Consider the following 12985-nt stretch of genomic DNA (forward strand, 5'->3'; position numbering starts at 1 on the left):
TGGCCGAGCGGTTCTAGGCTCTACAGCCTGGAACCGCGCGACCGCTACGGTCGCAGGTTTGAATCCTGCCTCGGGCATGGATGTGTGTGATGTCCTTAGGTTAGTTAGGTTTAAGTAGTTCTAAGTTCTAGGGGACTGATGACCTCAGCTGTTAAGTCCCATAGTGCTCAGAGCCATTCGAACAATGTGTCTGGCACATGGCTCTGGCGCATCGTCCTGGATCTGCAGCAGCAATCTGAGCAGCAGCTGACACAGCGATAGAACGAACTGTTACAAATCGGTTGCTCCGAGGACAGCTTCGAGCCAGACGCTGTGTAAGGTGCACTCCAGTAACCCGCTGCTTGCGACTTCAGCTCATGTGAGGGCAGGGTGGAGATCTGCTGTGTCTTCTGATGAAAGCCGGCTCGGCCTTGGTACCAGTGATGGCCGAGTGTTGGTTACGAGGGGGCCAGGTGAGGGCTTGCACCTGGTCTACCTGGCTGCCTGACGCACTGCGCCTGCGCACGGAGCCGTGGTCTGGTGCGCGATTTCGTGTGACCGCGGGAGCACTCTCGTGCTCATCCCGCGCACCCTCACCGCAAATTTGTACGTCAGACTGGTGATTCGACCTGTCGTGCTGCCAGTCACGGACAGCATTCCAGGGGGCGTTTTCCGACAGGATAACGCTCGCCCACGTATCGCTGTTCTAACCCTACATGCTCTACAGTGCGTCGACATGTTGCCTTGGTCTGTTCGATCATAGATCTGTCTCTTATCGAGCACGTATGGGACGACAGCTCTAGCGTCATCCACAACCAGCATTAACCGTCCATTTACTGACCGACCAGCTGCAACAGGCATGGAACTCCATCCGACAAACGGACATTCAGCACCTGTACAACACAATGTGTGGTGTGCGTACTGTAAGACCTTCGGTACACACACCATCAGATTATTTGACTTGTCGCTCTAACGAAGTAGGCGAGTGTCAGCAATATGTCTCGTGGTCTTATCGTGGCGTGTTTATCTTCTGCCGTTAGGTCAGATAATAGAAATGCCACTTGCACGCTTAGAGTTGCAGATTGACGGTGACCAACTTTAAACAGAACTTGATTAATTTTCACACACATTTATTAAAATAATAAAAAGTATAGACATTACGTAACTTGGTTCTGGATGCTGTTTACAATTGACAATCTGAAGTTCCTTTGGTCTTGGTACGTTAATCTTATTCTTACATATCTCTGATACTTAACAAAGTACAGGAATATGATAATCTTATTAGGCGCAGACTGAAACTTGACTGCAGACTAATGCAGACTGACTAATCGGAGGTCTGTACACTCGTTATAATACCTCGAGCGTTCAGGTATCACTGCGCGAGTGTGATCCGCGAGGAGAAAAGGTTCTATGTTAGCAGCAATATCATTGGTTGCGTTACATATTAATACTCGGATCGGCGGAAGCAGAATTTGGTCCGTCGCTAAGACAGCGCCATCTCGTAGTGTGGAGACGGACGAGAGCTGCACCTGCGCTGTTGTGCTTAGCGGGGCGCGCTCTAGTGGGGAAGTTGCGTACGCTCTGACTACCCGGAACTATGTACACAACACAGTGCATGCGCATTTGCATCCTTGTAGTCAACATTCTGGCGCTTGAATTAACGTGTGACCTCGCAAATTTTTTCACTTAAATATCTTATCTAGGAAAATGTGTTCCCTTAATCTGATTACTCTACATTATTTACTTTTTGATGTAGTGATTTGTTCCCATTAGTTTATATTCTGCTGTGAGATACTTTATTACTTTGTGGAAAGATGTAATAGACTTGTTGCAAAATTCTTTGTATACGACTAACATTCCGTAGTTTTTTCTTCGTAGCTGGCACAAATGGAACTTGTTGACAAATATCACAGCTATTTTGTCATATTGGGTCACTTTACTGAAGTACCAGGAACGACATGCGTTTATATATGGCCATCTGTGTAACATGTACAGGAACAGTAGAAGCCATATTGCTTCCAAATTGCGCAAGTGTACAATGAAACAGGCCAACAGCCTTGCCGCAGTGGTATCAGTGTTTCCCATCAGGTCGCCAAAGTCAAGGGCTGTCGGGCGGTGCTGGCAAGCGGGGTGCACTCAGCCCTTGTGAGGCAAACTCAGCAGCTGCCTGACTGACAGGTAGCGGCTCCGGCCTCGTAAATCGCTGTGCTGACCACGTGCATCTCCGTATTCTCATCCAGTGTCGCCTGTCGGCTGAGGGTGACACGACGGTCGGTTGATACCGTTCGGCCTTCCGAGGCTTGTCCGGACGGAGTTTTATACAAATAAATAGACGATACTTGTGATTAATAAAATGGTTCAAATGGCTCTAACCACTATGGGACTTAACATCTGAGGTCATCAGTCCCCTAGAACCTAGAACTACTTACACCTAACTAAACATAGGACAGCACACACATCCATGCCCGAGGCAGGATTCGAACCTGTGACCGTAGCAGCAGCGCGGTTCCAGACTGAAGCGCCTAGAACCGCTCGGTCACAGCGGCCGGCCGTGTGGTTAATACAGCACGGGAAACAAATCATAAGGAAGTTATTTGCGTGAGTTTAGTTTCTACTCTAACTTGCTTTGTTGGTGAGAAGGAATATAAGAAGGAAGAAGTTGTGTCATATCGACCCAGTGTGGGCAGTTAATGGCTATTGACACGCCTCGGTTTCGGTATTTCCTCTTTGTTTCCGACTCTTTATTTCTGTGATGTAGTTTTTCGAGGTGCGACTATTTTTTTTGTTATGAAGAGGCTCCTATTAATTCCACAGTACTAAAGGAATGGGGAGAGAAGCAGTGCTTTGGGCCCACGTTTTGAAAAATATTGTAATCCAGTCAGATTTTGAGAAAAAGATTTTTGTTTTTGCTGAGGTCTTCTGCTGGAGTCCGTGAATGTTTTAAAGTTTTCAGTTTGGCCTAACCAATAAACCTACAAACTCAAGTCGCAGTACTAGATACGAGTTTACACAATGAATGCCGTGTTCAGTATTTTCAGGTTAAAGACCCTATTTATACACCAGTATCTCTTTTAAAAGTTTCTTGTGAGTAAAATTCAACATCAGCTGATGAAATTTATATGTTTTAGTTTTTTGTGGTGGTGACGAACTATCCCCCTTGGTATTACATGTTATTCTAATTGGGATGATATTTCTAAGGGTGTCCTAAAAAGATATTTTAAAGTTATTGATTCCACTTAAACATCAGGACGTCCTTAAAAAGTGTTGTTAACATACGTCAACAACAACTAACAATTATTGTTTCTTTTAAATTTCTTTTAGGGGGAAGCATAAAGCTCACCTCCTCCCCCCTGTACTCCCTTCTCCCTTTTCGAAATACACGTTATAGAAAATATTTTGATATTGCTAGTGTTAATATCCTTACATTCTAGCATCCCAACTTGAATAGTCTAGAGAATGCTTTGTAAGACCTTGCCAAGCCACAGAATGCGTACACTGATTATGTAGAGCGAATGGCATAATTGTTGAAGACACTGATCTCGTGTTTGGAACACGTCATTGTTCCTAGTAATTAAGATTTATCTTTTCACGTTTTCCCTGAGTTCAGGTGGTATAATTCCCTACTAAAGGACACGGCTACATAAATTCATCCGTTCTAGTCCTATTCAAGCATATGGTACGTCCGTAGTGGTCTCACCGCAGGCGATGCCTTAAACTCCGAACTCCCTTTCTTACTATAGTACAGACATTCTTGTATAGCCTCTGTCAGAACATTTTTATGTTTGTGATTTTTGGATTTCGTTAAAAAAGTAATAAATAATGAAAAATAACCTTATGGTTGCGTAAAAGAGTCCATTCAATGAAGTTCAGGGAATTCGTAACTGAAAATTTGCTTAATACTTTTTCGTTTTTTATTTTCTGAAAACTTATCGGAGAAACTGTAAGGGTGAGTGATTAAATGAACCTGGCTTATTGCTGTAGCTGTATTGGTATTGCATACTTGAGAAAGACACTGAACCGTTGGATGATTAGAGTAAAGCGCAAGGTAATTCCAAAGAAGTCAGCGTGAGGTTATACTAATCTACTAAAAACGCTACTGTAGCAACGTTAGTCTTAGAACACAATAATCGATAGATGTTATGAAGGAGACTGAAAGAATGGTGTGTGAGTTGTATCAGATCTGACAATGAGCCCACCTTCCACAAAATTCATTAATTTTATTGTAGAGGTAATGAGTTCGTGCTGTCTATTCCTTACTTTGCTTCTGGCCATTCTAATCGACACGTGTGTGCAGACCACAATGGAGGAGTGGTATTCTTTGTAATCTCTGAGTGGAGACGAACAGTTACAGGACCTTAATACTAGCAGTACCAACGAATCATCCATAACGTGCGCTACCAAGGGGGTAGGAGGGGGCAACATGGGATGGTATTTCGTGCCTGCCCTAGGGCCCAGAACCTGGAAACGCCTTTTGGAACACTCAGAATGCCTACGCGTTTTAAGTGATGTGTGCTACCAGGCTGGGGTTACTGTATGGTGTACGATCATTGGAAAATAAATAAATAAATAAAAATGCAGATTTCGTTACTTGTTGTCGAATTTTACTCACAACATACTTTTTAAAAAGATAGTGAAGTCTAAGTAAGGTCTGATAATGAAAGTATTATGTACGACATTCATTGTGAAAAGTGACATCACAACTAAGATTCAGTATTTGGGTTACATTTCACTGAAAAATTTAAAATTTATAGAATCTGATAGCAGAATTCATGAAAAACTAAATACTTTTATTCAAATTAAAAAAAAATAACTGACTGAATTACCACATTTTCAAAATTTGGGCATTAAGTACTGCCCCTCCTCCCCACTCGGTATTTCAAGGGTTAAGGGGCAGGAGATTTCCTTACGATGTTAGAAAAGTACAGACGGATAGGAATTTCTTACGGTTAGAAAATCAAAAGTTTACTTCTAAGACGAAACCATCACAACGTAAAAACTGAAGCAGACACACTGTTGCTTAATCTGCCTGTCTGTGCTAAGTACAGTATAACAAGCTGTGCCGTTATGTCATTGTTTAGTGCAGCTAGCGTCACGTTACAAGGCCGCTTGTCGATTAGGCCTAGTGCCTGTTCTATTTGGACGAGTGCCGCCTACGAGGCAGTACGGGGAGCGATCTAGGATGGTGTGACGTGCGATCACAGCGCCGCCAGTCCCCCTGGCGTACGAATGCGGATGCTTTCGCCGGCGCCGCTTCTTTGTTCCGGCAGCTCCGCATTTGGCCTCAAGCGGCTGAGTAGACCCAGTTCCAGACCTCCCTGCCCCAGAAAAATCCCAGGAGGTACCAGGAATCCAACCCGGCTCGTTTCGCACAGGAGGCAGTAACGCTGACCATTCGTATATGGAGGCCGTTACAAAATGTCCGCAGGAATGCTTGTCTTCCAAGTCAGCTCCATTACGACGAAAAGCAGAATCTGGAAGTAGCAAATCGTGAGAAATGGGAAGTTCAAGTACCTTCACGGTCACTGGAAGAAAATTTGTCAGTGGTAGGATTGCAATGTATGACACGACTGAAATGGCACATGTAGTGTAAAAGATGGATTTCCAGTTGGATGCGTGATATATCCACGAGAGAGACAGTCAAGAAAAGTGCGTGTGTGCTTAGGAGGAATCTAATAATAGGACGTACACTTACCTTGCCTGTATCCTTTTCAACTGAGTTCGAACAATAAATGCAGCACACACCATATAAAAATATATGAATAATTATGTGAAACACAGCTATCTCTTTATTCACACGAATTAATGAGTGCGATCGACAGGGGATGTCAAATTTTCTCCATATTTGTTAGATTTCCAGAAGGCTTTCGACAGCGGTCTTCACAAGCGTCTTCAAGTCACATTGCTTTCCTATGGAGTATCGCCTCAGTTGTGTGACCTTGCTTCGTGATTTCCTGTCAGAAAGGTAAACAGTTCGTAGTAATAGTAGGAAAGTCATCGAGAAAGATGGAAGCAATATCTGACGTTCCTCAAGAAAGCGTCACAGACCCTATGCTGTTCCTGAAATGATTTAGACAAGATATCTGTATGGCGCGAAAAGTGGCAAGTAACACTAAGTAACGAAAAGTGTGAAGACACCAGCATTACTAGTAACAGAAATCCGCTAAATTTCCGTTACGCGATAAATCACACAAATCTTATGGCTGTAAATTGAATTAAATATTTAGGGATTACAGTTACGAAAAACTTAAACTGGGACGATCACGTGAATAATGTTGTGGGTAAACCGAACCAAAGACTGCGAAGTTGAACAGGTCTACTAAAGGGACTCCTTACGCCACGCCTGTCCACCCTCTTCTGGAGTATTACTGTTCGGTATGGGGCCGATATGAGATAGGACTGACGGAGGACATTGAAAAAGTTCAAAGAACGGCAGCTCGTTTTGTATTATCGAGAAATACGGATAGAGTGCCTCGGATATATATTACGTAACCTGGGGTGGAAATCATTAAAACAAAACGCATTTTTCGTTGTTGCGAGATCTCCTCGTGAAATCGGAATCAAAAACTTTCTCCTCCCATTCTGAAAATATTTTATTGATAGTCACCTATATAGGGATACGTGATCATCATAGTAAAGTAAGAGAAATCAGAGCTAGCACAGGGAGATTTAAGAGCTCGTTTCCCCCGCGCCGTTCGAGAGTAGAATGGTAGAAAAATAGCTTGGAGGTGCCTCAATGGATCCTATTTGCCGGCAATCAATTGTAAAATGCAGATGTTGATGTAGATGAGATACTATTGGATATGTGTTTTGAGCTGACTGCAATTTCATTAAGGAGGATTACACCAGACGCGTTTCATTTTTTTTATTTATAAAGCATCTTCCGTTGTTATTGGTGTTTCTTCAGGTATTGTGCTTCTTTCCTCCTTGCTAGCAACGTTTGACGTCGAAAGACTTCGATTCACATATGCACTTGACAGTTTTTGCCATTCTACAGTATTTCTTGCGCTGAACTCTTGTAAACTGTTTCTCATGCTCGCCAGTGCAAAGATGCCTTATAAATAAAAGCGAAACGCGTCTGCTATAATTCTTCTCAATTAAATTGCAGTCAGCTCGAGACGGATAACCAATAGTAACCGATTTTAACAGCTGCTGCGAAAGATGGTAATGCAAATAAACGTATTACTTGAAAGCCATTTAAATATTTTTAAGTAGCTAGTTACTTCTATGCAAATGTTCGCCTACAGTAAAGAAACAATTAATACGGATGAACGACCTACATATGTATTTGAAAGCACTGTTGCTTTTAGTCAGATATTGCATTTCTGTGAATAAACTTTAGAGCTGAGCGTTTTCCCTCTTCTTTGCGACAAAGTTAAATTTACTAGAGGTATCTAAGATGTTCCTTATTTACTCTGTCTTTCAGTAATTTCTAAAACTTTTAAACTCCGTATGTTTAACTTTTTCACAGCGGTTCTTGACGAACACTCTGAATGCGTGATCTTAGCAATACTTACCTTGCTTCTTTTTCTTTATTTCAACATCCTATGTTTCTATATCAAGAATATTATTTGATCTATGTTAAATTTAATAGGTGCTTTCATTTATAGTTATCATTTTCAAATTTTGTGTTATCGATGTTTAAACAATATCCTGTTTTATATTAATAGCGCCATGATGGGAAATGGAAAAGAGAAATTTTTCGAGTTCCGTTTCATCAGAATGCTGAGAGACTAGAGTTCAAGTTCCAAGGAGAAGGTACTAAGGTTTACAATCTTGGAAGATGCACTAACATTGGTAGGTACTTGGTATGTCATTCCATGATAGAAATATTTGCTTAAAAACATATATTAGTTGTAAGTACCTGTGTCTCAATTTGGAAAATTGATATGGGGAGTACAGAAACTAATAAATATAGTCAAACTCTCAGGTTGGTGGAAGCCTTTTTGTCTGACACCCTTTAGGTTCTTTGGGTGGTCAGTGTGGCTGCCTGTTTGATGGGGTGGCATCTGATGTGATCCCACGACGTGGTGTGGGTCCAATTCCAAAGCTTTCCACCTCGAAAACATCTGAAGTGGTCTTTGTGAGTCAAGCACGGGACATGCTCGTCAGTGGCCAGAGATGCTGACCACCGGACTACAGAGGCGGCCTAGCGACGCACAAGAGTCAGTATCTGCCTCATCACTCGAATGAGCCTTAATGTTTGATTAATCTGCCACAGCTACAGTTTCGAATAATTAATAAATTTACTTATCGTTGTTTTAGTTCGTTAAACACAAAATTCGTTGTAAATACTGCCTAAATCGAAATAATTATTGGCGTGTAAGATCCTTTGAAGAATGACATTAGAATTTACAGCTTCCAAGATTAAACTGTTCAAGAGTTTTGAAGTTCCAAAACAATGAAACCAGCGGAAAAGTGCTGGCCTCATAGCGCAATAAAGGTGACCTGCTCCTCTTTAAAAGATTCTGACAGAAGAGAGGGGAACCAGCCGCCAACACGCTCATTCCGTATTCCTCACCAAAACGTAGGGAGCACAGTCGCATTCTCTTTCACACAATCTCTCTGTCTCCCTGTGTAGCTAAGCCTTGATACTCAGCGTCTCTGTAACTGCCACCGCCTGCACGTATCGTTCTCCTGCTGTCTCCATTTTCCCTCACTGATTTACTATACGTCCACCCCGCTGCCGCTCACTACCCCTCTCTCACTTACACTGCCGACTTTTGTATTCTTTTCCCAATGCCACTGTCTCCACCATACCTCGGAGGCTCTCAGAAATCCTTGGGGGGTCCAACTCATTTTTTTCCTGGTCCAAAATTTCCCCAATAGCTATACATTCAAAGTTGTCGGTCTGGGAGGGCCAAGACCAACCCCCCCCCCCCCCCGCCCCACCCCTCCGCCAACACAATGATGAGTCTCCACTCATCTGTATGTTTCGTTTATACTGTCTTCTCTCATTTTCCTCCCACTCCTTCTGTCTACAAGCATCTCTCTTTCTCTTTTATTGTCACTATCTCTCACAGAGGATCAATAACTCTTTCCTCTTGGGCTTCCGCTATCTCTGTTTTCATCCATTGCTCTTTCGCTGCCACTTTCTCTATCACTGCCTCCTCTCTCCTTCACCCTCAACAGCACTGAATCCTCCCTATTTCATCGTCACTGCCTCTCCGCTACTGTCTGGGAAACAAAGCGCAAATACGATCGCATGTGAAAATGTTTGACGAGGTAGGCGGAATGAGGATGGAGGCAGCTTGTTCTTTACTCTTCTGTTAGTCTTTTAAAGACGAACAGATTCACCCTTTTGTGCTCCGACAGGAGCATTTTTCTGTTGTTTCCCTTCTTTTCCCTGCTATGGCAGCATGTTTTGCTCATATAAAAGGAACTCTCTAGGCCGCTTACTTATGTATTACAACACACTTATATACTGTCACACATATAAACAACAAATAAGTAAGCATAATATGAGGTTAAAACAAAACTGTTTACTTCCAATTTTGTCCGAAAGAACAGAGACCAAGCGCAGTCCGCAGCTGTGTCACACGTTATGCAAACTGAAGGAACAGGGTAGATAAAGGAAAGGAGAGGAAGGGGAAAGAACTAATTATATCAGCTGCATTGGCTCTTTATGCGTAATCAGCGGGGATGAGTGAAAATTTCTGCTGCATCAGGATTTGAACCTTGGATCTCCTGCATACTAAGCCACTCACGTTAACTGTTTCCCCATCTGAACACGGTGTTTACTACACATGCGCAGAATATCTCTGCATGCTCCCCAGCTAAACCCCACTTAGCACCACCTAACCGCAGTTCCCGCCCATGTTCTCCGTACTCGCTGATTTTAGGGTCGCGCTGGAGGTCGAACGTAAATGTGTGTGCACATTGCATGTGTAGGATTCATTGCCCAGCATGGAAGATAAGTTACACGAATGTGTGATGTCTGTATTTCCGATTGTGGAAGACGTGGACCCGGACTGCAGGTAGGTGGCTATGGGTGGGAGCGCGAGTCAGCCGAAGAGCGAGCCGAGGTAGTCTGTGGATCTGCAATGAACAGTGTGTCCGAGTTGCGCAGTGGTTAACAGACTGCTCTTTCCTTTCCTTTCTCCCCCTCCACTTTCAATTGACGTAATATTGTGTTGTTGATCTTCCGTCATGTCATGACGTCACGACGGCCGATCCGTATAAATTGTTTCTGAAACCTCGCGAAGTGTATAATAATGACCCAGATGACGATGTTGGCTGTCTAAATTACAGGATCTTTTTTCTTCTAATTCTTCGCCATAGTCAACAACATGCAGTAATCCATCAAAATGCTGAAACTCTCACGACAGAAGCTACCCTTAAGCGTTCCATGGTAAATGCTTCGTTAGGTAATATTAAAATAAAATACTAACCATTCATAAGGTCATCCTAAAACATATGCGTATCCCAATAATGCTAAAGATAATTTTCTCCACTACCACCATCATGATTGTTATTTATGAGAGCAAATAACTTTCCTAATGATTCCATTATTTTAGGCACAGCAATATTTTCACAAAAATACCGATTCAAATACAGCTTTTTTAGTAATATGATTTCTCTATAAGTGGGTTTGACAACAAACTCAAATGAATTCAGATCCACACTGCTACTTTCGCAACATATCAGCACAACCGAACTCAGTGCATAACACAAATACTCGGTTAACTTAAATTACAACAATGTGAACAAACCGTAATTCTCGTAAAATTCTGTTGGTAAAATTAAGAGAACTTGTTGAGAACTGGTTGTGATAGTTAAAGTATCATGATGTTCACTGTGAATTAATGATTTTAGTAGTATACAGGAGTATTCACAGAGATTTCTTAGGCATATCTGCCAGTACTCTCTGTGCTAGGAAGACCTTGAATTCAGCAATATCATAATGATTTCTTAATTTTCCCATGATTGGCAAACATACAACAATAAAGATGCAACTGAAAGACGTAAAAAAAGAAAAAAATATTGAAAACTGTTTATGTCACAAATTTGTTCGATAATAATGCCAAATATAATACTAATGATAATGTAAGAATAAGTATATTTAAAGTAACATTCGAAAAAGAATATCCAACAACATTGTCGACAGAAATTTTGAAATTGGACACGTTATTCATTGCAATTCATCATATGTACACAGAAATAATTAAGTGGTGAAGAAAGAAGAGGAAATTTTTATGAACAAGAACTATTAAAAACGAATTATCCAGATGTTTGTCTTGTAAAGGTTTTTAACAAGAAAGGTACTATAGAATATGTTAAATGGTTATGTTTTGATAATTCAAACAATAGTTGAATAAATAAAAGTAAAGTACTTTTTTAAAATGTTAATAGAAAGTTTTATATTTAAATGGAGCTAGTTGGTGGAAATTGTAAAACATCTGGTATTGAATATGATATTCATTATGCTTAATGTTTTATTGTAGAAAGTCAGGTGTATTTTGATATTCAAATAATGGTAGCAAAAGTGATTCAGTGTCAAAATTATTTGAAAATTTCTAATTTGAATTTTGGGAGTCAACTGGTGTTAATTAATTTTGTTTATCAGCTGTATTTAAAAACTGTTATAAGACTTATTTAAAATTCAATTATGAAAAAATACTTAGAAATTTAGTTCTATATTTTAAGAAATGTTTGCTAGATTAGTTATATCATCATATTCACATGAATAATTAATCGAAGTATTGCGATCATTTCGAAAACTAGTAATTCTTGAAGTTTCTTTCATTCGTTGATATGAATTTTCTGAATCTGGTACATAATTAACTTTAAAATATTCTTCTCAATTTGAAAATCTATTTGTGATAATATTTATTTGTTTTTAACAGTTTTGAATTGTGTTCGAATATCATATTAAAAGTCATAATAATCATATAATATAAAATATTAGTAATAGCTCTTAAATATTCATCAGTTATTTGAGGAAAACATGTGGTAATAAACTATTTATTTCTGCATTTTTATCACGTACAATTTTACAGTTCTGTCAAATATTTCATCTGTTTTTTTAATATAGTCACCCTTGATTTTATTTAGCTCTGTTAAATAATTTATTTGACCTTCATAGACTTGATTTACATTAATCTTTATTTTATGTTCGCCATGTTTTCGAACTGAAGGTAAAACTTATTCATAAATCCAGTCTGGAAAAATTTCTGCAAAAGACATTTTTGATTTTATAATAAAAGAATATGAACCAGGTGTATTTATAAAAATTCTATGTGAATCTAAGTGTAAATGAGAACTACCACTTATTTCTTTATACATTTTATATGTTTACTTTCAACAATGTCTTTTACAGCCTCTCTAATTAACATATTCCAAAATATCACAAATATCTTTTGCTTTAAACTGTGGATTTTTCATCAATATTTTTAACACTTGTTTATAATTTTAATTAAGGTTGTAATTTGTTAGATCTGAAAACGACTCCTTTCATATATAGTAAAATTTAGATTTTTATTTTTCAAATAATATTAACTTTTTTCTTTATAAATGGGAATTAAATAAAAAGTGATACTCCATATTGCAAACAATGAAAAGAAATTCATAAAGAAATCAAAATTACAAGTAAGAACAGACTTTGAAGAATGGGTTCTATTTCTGTATAGAAAAGAAACAGATAAAATACAGAGAAAATAATTGAGAACATATAAAAGAGCTTATTCATAACTGGAATAAAATGTATTTACTTGTGAGAATTTAAAAAAGAAATTAAAAAGTCTTCTAAATATATTCATAACTGTAACTACTAATATAATAAAAGAAAGAGAAATTGCTTTAAATTATCAAAAATCTAAGGAAAGTTATGATCAAAAATTTCACTGCTTTTAGGGAAAAATTGTTCGTAAAATATATCTAAAAACAGATCACAGATTACCACATCATGGACGAATATTAAAAACTTAGTCATTTTTTATTTCATCATTTGTTTTGGTTATTGTTGTATGCAACTGTGTAGTTCACTAAGAAATCATTATCTTTCATCTCG

General features: G+C 39.4%; 1 protein-coding gene across 2 annotated transcripts in view; it reads left to right on the top strand.

Annotated features, from left to right (window-relative positions):
• The first annotated feature begins 7622 nt into the window (after positions 1-7622).
• LOC124619917 (immunoglobulin superfamily DCC subclass member 4-like) overlaps positions 7623-12985 on the top strand; it is a 265451-nt gene continuing 260088 nt past the window's right edge. Inside the window, exon 1 of one of the 2 annotated variants that reach the window (XM_047146553.1) lies at positions 7623-7773. The gene's annotated coding sequence lies outside the window, so the exon portion shown is untranslated. The remainder of the gene's footprint in view (positions 7774-12985) is intronic. The other variant, XM_047146552.1, reaches the window with a different exon arrangement.

This window comes from Schistocerca americana, chromosome 6 (assembly GCF_021461395.2).
Source record: "Schistocerca americana isolate TAMUIC-IGC-003095 chromosome 6, iqSchAmer2.1, whole genome shotgun sequence".
Taxonomy (NCBI): domain Eukaryota; kingdom Metazoa; phylum Arthropoda; class Insecta; order Orthoptera; family Acrididae; genus Schistocerca; species Schistocerca americana.